Source organism: Falco rusticolus, chromosome 11, assembly GCF_015220075.1.
Source record: "Falco rusticolus isolate bFalRus1 chromosome 11, bFalRus1.pri, whole genome shotgun sequence".
Lineage (NCBI taxonomy): Eukaryota > Metazoa > Chordata > Aves > Falconiformes > Falconidae > Falco > Falco rusticolus.
In genome coordinates this window covers 23,785,309-23,794,251 of record NC_051197.1, presented here as the reverse complement: position 1 = coordinate 23,794,251, position 8,943 = coordinate 23,785,309, and the positions used below count along the sequence as shown (strand labels likewise).

The window sequence follows — 8,943 nt, the reverse complement described above, 5'->3', positions numbered from 1 at the left end:
TTTTGGTAGGTGGTGCAAAGCTTGACCCAAATTTTCGAACCTTTGCAGAAGTTATGCTGTTTACATGCAGCCTTTCATGTTTCTCCCCAGTTGTGTACCAAATGGCATGTGTGCATATGTAATCTGAGGCATTTAAAAACATCTGGCTCAATTTCTGAGACATCTGTGTTGTAATCTGTCTGTAAAGAGAGGTGGAAGGGGATGCTTTTTTTTCTGAGACCTGAAGCCTCCTTGCAGGGAGCTGCACTTTGCTGCATAATGGTGCTGATTTAAGGATGCTTTTTGCTCTCAATACGAATTTCCTTGCACAATGTCCCCAGTTTAAATCTCATAGTGGGTTTCTCCTGTTCTTGAAATCAGTATGAAATAAGCCAGGTTTTTGAACCTTGTGAGAGTAGCTTGTTCTCCTTGGACGCTAGTCAGTGCTTATTGCCTCACTATCAAAATGCAGCTTCAGCTTTTTCTTTAAAGAGCTACATGTGGTGAAACACTCTTTACTCTCCTTGGAAATGAAATTCTAAACCCTTCAAAGTAAGAGTCCTATTTCAAGGATCTCCTGGCTTAAAAATGAGGTTCATTTCCCATTTAAAGTATGTGCAACATTCAGAGCTCAGCGGTGCAGCATCTCATTAACAGAACACCCTGCTGAATTGTCTTCTATGGGCAACTACTTCTATACTGAGGATACTGGAGGTGTTTGTTCCTCCTACACCTCTCAGCGTGTATGGGGACTGGTTAGTTCATGTGGGTAACAAAGCTGGTAGCTCTTTTGATTGTAGCCCTTGTATATCCCTGACCTATAGCTGCTTGGTGCTATTTCTTAAGGCTAACCTAAATAACTATTCAAGGAAGACTCCTCCTCCAAAAAGATTACTGCTGAGCTCCTTATAACCTAGCAGATTTGAAGTGCAAGAAGTCTTTGTCCATTGGAAAAGCCGTTTAAGCAGGAAAAAGAGTAAGGACAGGGGCTAGCAGGCTGGTGTCATGGAAAGAGGAAGGTGTCTTTGGCTGTTCAGAGGTGCCCAATATACAGCTCAGCCACTGGTTCCATAAACTGGAGTAGTATTTTGGTTTACCCACAGGCAGACTTTCTTATGATTTATTCTTTGTACATCTGAAAAAAATACACAGCGTTTCATAAATAGCTGAAAAGTGTGAAAGATTTGGAAAGTTACTCCACTCAGATTTCTAGAAAGGGAATGAAGTGAGTAAACTGGTCTGTGAATAGAAGTACAAAACAAAATATCATCTCTAGACTCAGCCAGTGCCATCAGTGCAATTGTTATTACATGGTTTTTCCACTTCCACCTGGACAAAATGACAGATATTCATTGGAAAGAAAAGAAATAGCATATGAAGAAGTACTTGTCCAAGCTGTAGTTATAAAAATAAAAAATAGTTTTGAGCATAATGATTTAATCATTGTGGGCCCCAGCTGTATATTGAAATCAGTGATGTCAAAGAACATATTCTCTTGAATGTAATTATTTCAAGTTAATTTCAGTTTTAACTAATCTTCTACAGACATTAATTACCAACAACTGAATTACGATCAAACTCTTTCCCCTTCTCTGTAGAAATCTTTACACTTCCAGCACTGTCACGTCTTTCTCTTCACACCTGATGATTATAGGTAAGTTTTATTAACAATTTAATTATTCTCTTTAGAAGCCAAGATAATTATAATGGGCTTGACTTGGCTTCCATTAAAAGTCTCTTTTAATGATTTTGCCATTGACTATAGTCCAGTGTGAGAGAACAGTTTGTAATCAACAAAATAGTATCTCAGAATTGTGCAGGGATGAAAGAAATTGAAAGAACAGTTAATACTTTTACAGAACATCATGGTACTTTCGCATGGGCTATCAGTCCCCTCTAAATATATATCGCCTGAATCCTGTAAAGCTGCATTCACTTCCATAGTTGTTGTTCATGTGAATAGCTTGACTAAAATTTGTGCTGTAAAGGGTAGTGGTCAAAGATATGACACAAAGCTGGACTGACATTTCTAAGATCAAGCTTTTGTTCCTAATTTTATCATACCCATGTTCCTTGTCAGAATATTTACTTGCATGCTTCACTTTAGAGATGAATTTGAAGTTACTGGATGGGCTAGTATGTGTCTCAGGGGTATGGATCTAGAGGAAGAGGAGATGATCATGTAGGCACTTATTAGACAGAAAAGCCAGGAGAAGCTAAAGGGGCAGAAAGCTTGCAGATGATTTGGTGAGCTGGTCTTATTAGAGACACAGAGTACAGTCAGTATCCAAAAAAAAGACCACTATTTAAAAGGATTTGTATAAAAACTGCATTGTTAGCAGCACAGAAAAGGAAAACTTTTATAAAGAAATACATTTACAAACTTTAAACAAAAATGCTGAAATTATGATGAAATGAAAGAAAAAAAGAAAAGAGTATAGACTTTCAGAATTTAGCTATAACAACATGCTAAAATACCAAGGAAGGCCAGAAATGATTGAGCAATGTACTAAAGTAATAATTTATTTTTTTTCTTCCTTCTAAACACATCAGAAGCAGAAACTTTCTAGGAAGTCTCTAGGGCAAATGCATGGGGTGAAAGGTAGGAAAGGGAAAAATCTATGAAGTATTAACTATGGAAGAGCTTTAGGAGGTTACTAGGCTACTGCCTATGTTGATGGGGATGTGCTCTGGAAGTGTGTCTCAAAGTTTATACAAGACATTCTTAAAAAATAGGAGATAGTCTGTTGCATTAGATCACCAGAAGCAATTAATATTGATCTAAGAGTTTTGAAAAATTGCAGAAACAAATATCTGACTGTTACCTGTGATTTTACTAATTTAATTGCCAAGACAGGCTTGATTAACCATAAGAAGAGACTATGGCAGATGTGATTTTTATAAAGAGCTACAAGGAACTAAAGACTAGCAAGTAAAACTTCTGCAGCAAGAAAGTGGATGTAAATTGTAATGAAGAATAGAATTAGCAGATAGATGAATGAGCATGGTTATCACGGAAGAGTGAACTTTTTGTAAGGGAAATAATGGTGTACAAACCCTAGTAATGATTTTTTTAAGGGATAAGTAAGCATATGGATGCAAATGATCACATTAATAACATATCTGAATGTCCAAAAAGTATTCCATAAGATCCCTCAGCAGATCCCTCTTTTTCAAAGAAGCCACTAAAGAGAGTTTTTTGGGTTTTGTTTTTTTTTTTTTTTTTTTTTTTTTTAAATGGAATAATCATGGATTAAATAGTAGGAAACAGGGCAAGAATAAATGTCAGAGACTACTAGTCAGCCCTGTAAGAACTGTTTCAAGACATTGCAGAAGTGCTAGAAAGGCAAGTGAAGAGTAATGTAATAAAGTTTGCTCACTTTACAAAAGTATTGTGGCTGTAAAGACCTTCAGCAGTATTTCCAGGGTGCTGGATGACAGCACAATAAAATGGTAGATGAAATTCATTGTTCAAGAGTAATGCACACCTATAGATGCTTGGCTTTTACCATTTAGAAAAGGGCCCTTAAGAGTAGTTCAGGGTATTTTATTGAAAATGTTGACTTAATGCTCTTCATCAGTCAAAAAGACAAATAGATTCTTGAATTTTTTTGGACAGGAAAAAAAGAATGAAACGGCAAACACCACAATGTCACCATAAAACTTCATGATGCGCCCATCTCTTGAACGCTGCATGAAGTCTTGCATATTGAAAAGGTATATAGTACTATCAAAAAAGGTAGAATGAAGAGCGGTCATAGATACAAGTAGTTCCTGTAAAAGGAGAGATTAAATAGATTAGGTTTCTTCAGCATACGAAAGGGAAGATGAATTGAATGAAAATAAAAATAGCCATCTACAAAAGTCACAAATGTTATGGAAGTGATTGTTTATTTATTCTTATTATCTCTTCCTCCCCAAAACTAGGAAGTACCAAATGTAATTGTCAGCCAGCCAGTTAAAACAGAGAAATAATAGTAATTATTATTACATTTTAAATAATTGTTAACTTGTGCCCAGGACATTTGGATAACAAGAGTATGCATGTCTCAAGAAGCGATTAGGCAAATTAGTGGATGAAGGGCTCATTGAGACCAACTAAATATGAAGATACTGATGAACTCTTTGGCTAAGAAAACTGGTAAGCTGTGGCTTTGTAGAGTTTGGATGCCTGTACTGAATGAAATACCACTGAAGCCCACTACTGTCAAATAGAGGACACTGGGGTATATTGATCCCTGGTTTAACTCAGTACAGGCTTGCTAATTTTCTACTGTCAATAAGCATGCAAACATGAAGATAAACACAGGACTCGCAGGAGTGAAAGGTTGTGAAGACCAGATCTAAAACGGGCTAGGTAAGATGGTCAGAAAGCAATAGGGTGAAGGGGGAATTGGGGAATGTAAAAAGGCACTTCTGCTAGGTGTTTTAATTAAAAGCCTAGATCTTGAAAGGTCTTGATTATTTTCAGAAATTCATTGCTGAAGTACTCAGCCTATTGATACTAAATAATAACTCCTTTAGTTCAACAAAAGTTCTTTAAAACCTTTGCTCTAAGATTTTTTTTTCAACTCTATAGATTACTTATAACAAATAATGTCAATGAATAAAGACATCTCAAATCTTTTGGAAAGTACCTCAAATGCTAGTAGCATGTAATTAAAAAGCCTTGAGTTCATTAGCTGTTAGATATTACAGTACTCGGTTCTGTAGGAATACAAACTTAGAAATCCCGATTACTTTAGGATTACATCCTTTCAGCATGTTCAGATTTAGGGCAGAAACAAACCTTAATATCAGGTGTGCTCCTATACTTAGAATAACTCTGAAATCCATTCAAGGTGGAAACTACTACTTTGAAATTTAAATTTACAGGTAGACCAAATCTTGGTATACCTACTTCCATGGCATCCATTTATTAATGCATATTATCAAAAGACTTTTTGTTCTGTTTTTGTTTTACTTTTAGTCACAATGGGGGAGCTTAGCTTTTGTTAGGGGAGGCAGTCAGTACCTCGCAAGTTAAAACCTATCAGTTCCTTCTAAACTAAACTTTGGTTTTCGTATCACTATTGCTGTGATCAAAAATCTCTTGGGAGAGTTTTATTTGCACGTGTGCAAAGGAAGTTAAAAAAATCACTACTGAAGTCTTAATCAGCATGTGCTGGTGTCAGCCATGCCATCAGCTGCACCAATGTCAAGATAGGAAGTGTTGACTATTTTTAATTACCTCAGGTCAGTAGTTTTTATCTGCAGTTAAGTAGGATGGAGATTACTTTACTTACTCCTAAACGATCCTTTTAAGGCCCCCTCATAAAAACATCCCATTTGGGCAGGTCTCTGGTGCTACTGGTCTCTTCATTTCTGTCCTCATAAAAAAGGCAGCGAGCAGGCAAATTGCATCGAAGTTATGGCCACTGAGCAGGCTTAAAAGGGAAATGTGACATATTTCTCAGAGGAAAAGCAGTCCTGCTCATCACTGTTCAAATGAACATTTAATAATTCATAACAACTGAGTTATAAGTTTCCCCTTCAATACGTTTCCAAATGTGAATAGATTAAATGGTAATTGCTATCAAGCTTTATGTTCTATTTCATGTACCTAATAAAAGTTTATCTAGTGGAGCTTACTTTGTATCTTTTTGATCTATTCCCAACTGACTGCAATATACTGTATTAAAATATTTATCATTGTGCTATCAAATATTAACCATTTTTAAATCATCTGGCTAAAGAAAACAAATAATGTTTCTTGTTTAACTTTTCATGAATTTCCTAATATTTAGTTATTCAGAACTCTCCCATGATATAGCACTGAAAACACTGAAGATCCTAGAAATTGTATTCGCTCTTTTTAAATAGGCCTGTTTTGAAATGCACTCTGCTCGCATCTGCCATCACTGCTCGTGTTGGCTCTGCAGGCAGAATCCTAGCTTTGATTCTGTAAAAAGTTATGATTCTGCTCCAGTACAAGAGAATCTTTGAGAGTTGTTTGTTTTTCTGTAGGTTAGTGGCTGTTTAAAGTATTTTTGGGAGAGTACAGAACCTTTTTTTTAAAAAATTAGGAAAAAGTTTTTAGGAAGCTTCCCTAATTATCCACCTACTTATCCATTTGAAATTATATGGCTTTGTCTTGTAAAAATACCAGCAACTTGCTAAACTATAATGTGAATGATCCAACAATGGAAAGAGGAGAATGCTGATCCCCCAGATGTGCTGCGGCTGCACAGCAGCCTAGCCCAGCCCTCCTGCTGGCTGCCAGGGGCACATCACCCCCCAGCCCAGGGGGTTATACTCTCCCAGGGTGCTCCTGCTTCTCAGCCTGTTGCCGATTCCTATCACAGGACTAACACAGCAGAAAACTATTCTTTTTTGGTTAGTGTCCTGCTGAGTTAGCTCTGAAATGGTTCAATGAAAGGTCAAACCAGTGCCTGAGAGATTGCTAGGGGTGTGGGACTAAATAGCTGGGAATTGGGAGAAGAGGGATTGCAGCACTTGCAATTAGAGCGTTTTAGACAGCCATAGAATAACAGCTTTGAAGCTGACACCTAGGCAAGATCAAGAGGAGAACAACCTCTTTGCTCCTACCCAATCCTTCACCTTGCTGGGGAAAAATTGTTCTGTTAAAGGCCATGTGTATAAATGTTGCTACTGAACCATTTCTTTTCACTTTGGAGAAAGCAAGTCTGATCACCTTCAGGAGTAAATCTCCTGAAGTGAAGAGCTGCAGTCTGGTGCCGTTCCTGGTGCCTCTTCATAATATGTTAACTGCGCTAACTAGCCCGCCTTTCTGTGCCTCATTCTCTGGTTGTTTCATGACCCATTACTTTCTTGGCTTCCTCACACACAGGTGTTACCTAATTCACAATCCACATCCCGTTCACAGAAGCCTTCCTTCCAGTACAGAGACCCCGAGGGGATGTCCTTGGGCCCCTCTATATTCCTTCTGCAGGCTCTTCCATTTCCGAAGTATTCCGCTTACTTTGTAGGCAGCAGTACTAAAAGCAGCTTGAGACTCGATCCCCAACCTAGGCACGCTCCAGTAACTATGCAGATCTGCGTACAACTATCGAGAGAAAGCTTCCGATGTGTTCATCTTCTCCTCTGTGTTCTTCATAGAGAAGAGATGCTTCACTTAATAATTTTTATTAAATACAGTGTTTGTATTCTGACATGTTTATTCTGAGCAAAATATCCTCTTCCCAGAGAGATATCAGCCTTCTTTTTTCCCTCAAATCCAGTATCTCATTAAATATTAATATCATTCCATGATATTCATACTTTGGTGTACATTTTCTATGTATCCCTGTATCTGTATGGTTATTCTGTGGATCACATATTTTGGAAGAAATGCGTTAATATGTACATTCTGTTTTTTCGCAGGTTTAAAAGACCCAGGATATCAGTATAGCTTTACACACGTAAGTCATCAGCATGCTTTCCCTAACTAGAGTGGAATCGGTGTTTTGCATCATCTGATGAATCAGGCCTGATGATGCTGTAATTTTGTTTGAAATCTTGCCTTGCTTGTCTCACATATGTAAGCCGTACTTTGCCTGGAGTTTCAGCAGTGGGTTCTGGATTAAGGAGAATTATTCTGGGTTTAAATCTGGAGCCATTTGAAGCGGAGCCTGTTCCTCTTACATGCAAACCCCTATACACACATACATAGTTTCTTTAGTCCGCATAACAATCATGCAAGACAGCTATTATGAAGCCAGTATTTCATGTATAAAGACCAGGGGCAGATTGTTCCTTGGGGACAGCGATGTTCAGCCCCATAAGAACAGTACCCTTTTTAATAAATTCTTTTTACATTTCACTTCCCTCCAGCTCCAAGCGTCACAGTGCACTTATTAGGACCAGTCCTGGCACCAGAACATACCAGGAGTGAAAGTACATACAGAACCTGTGCAGAGGGGAAATCCCGCTGTACCCTGGCCAGCTAAAAGCATTAAAACTGCTACTGGTAAAAAGATGTAAAAAGATATAGATGGGTTGTCTGTGGCTCCCCACACAGGCAGTTGCAAAGGTGAACTGGGAGGCAGGGCATCCCAGTTCTGAATTTCTGGTTTTTACAGTGTACAGTTTCCCAGGCACACGTTCAATGTATAGGTATTGAAGGACTCACAGGGTACATCTGTGCACAAACATGTATAAAAGATTTCTAACTTTCAATGGGGGAGACAGGTACATTTATGTATTTAATCTGTCTAGAAAGAAGTGCATGATGTGTTTCTTCAAGAAAGATTCTTTTTTTTTTTTTTTTGGTTGTTGTTAGAAGTGGATGGTAATATATCTTTTCTTGCTGAGCTGTAAACACAAACTTCCAAAAGCAGATGTTAATGTAAGTTCCAGGGCTACAATTTCAGGTTTGATTTTCTTTGGCAATTCAATCTGCATGATGATTTTGATCAAATGCCTTGGTTTCTAACATTTGTAACACATGACAAAATGCACACAAAAAAAAGCTTATATTTAAATCTTATGATAAGTTGAATGCACACTGTGGCGGAATATAAATTATCTAACGGGCTGCAGAGTAACGCAACTTCAGTCTGGAAGATGGATACAAGCACTGAGCGCCGTTTGAATATTGAAGATAAGAGTGCAATCCTTTGCCTGCTTTAATAAAAACTATTTAAAATGAATGAAAAAGGGTAAACTAGACTATCCAGAGCTTGACATAAGGCATCTGGCTGAAAACCCATTCGTTAATTGTTTAAGATTTATGCCACTGAACCTAGATGATTTAAACCAGTGACTCACAATAAATAACACAGTGAATTTAACTCGGGTACAAGCTACCACTGGTAACTCTTCTACGCAGTCCTGGCCTTTGTGGGGCTGCAAGCTCAATTGCTCATAGACTATATGAAGTGATATAGTGAATAATATTAATCATCAGACCTTCCCTCACCTTTTCCCCTGTGGGGTGATCATGCCTAATGAAAATTCGAGCTG

The 8,943-nt window shown here is 37.8% G+C and overlaps 1 protein-coding gene across 5 annotated transcripts in view; it reads right to left on the bottom strand.

Annotated features, from left to right (window-relative positions):
* Positions 1 to 8,943, bottom strand: part of NTNG1 (netrin G1) — a 158,779-nt gene that overhangs the window by 15,109 nt on the left and 134,727 nt on the right. The window lies entirely within an intron of this gene.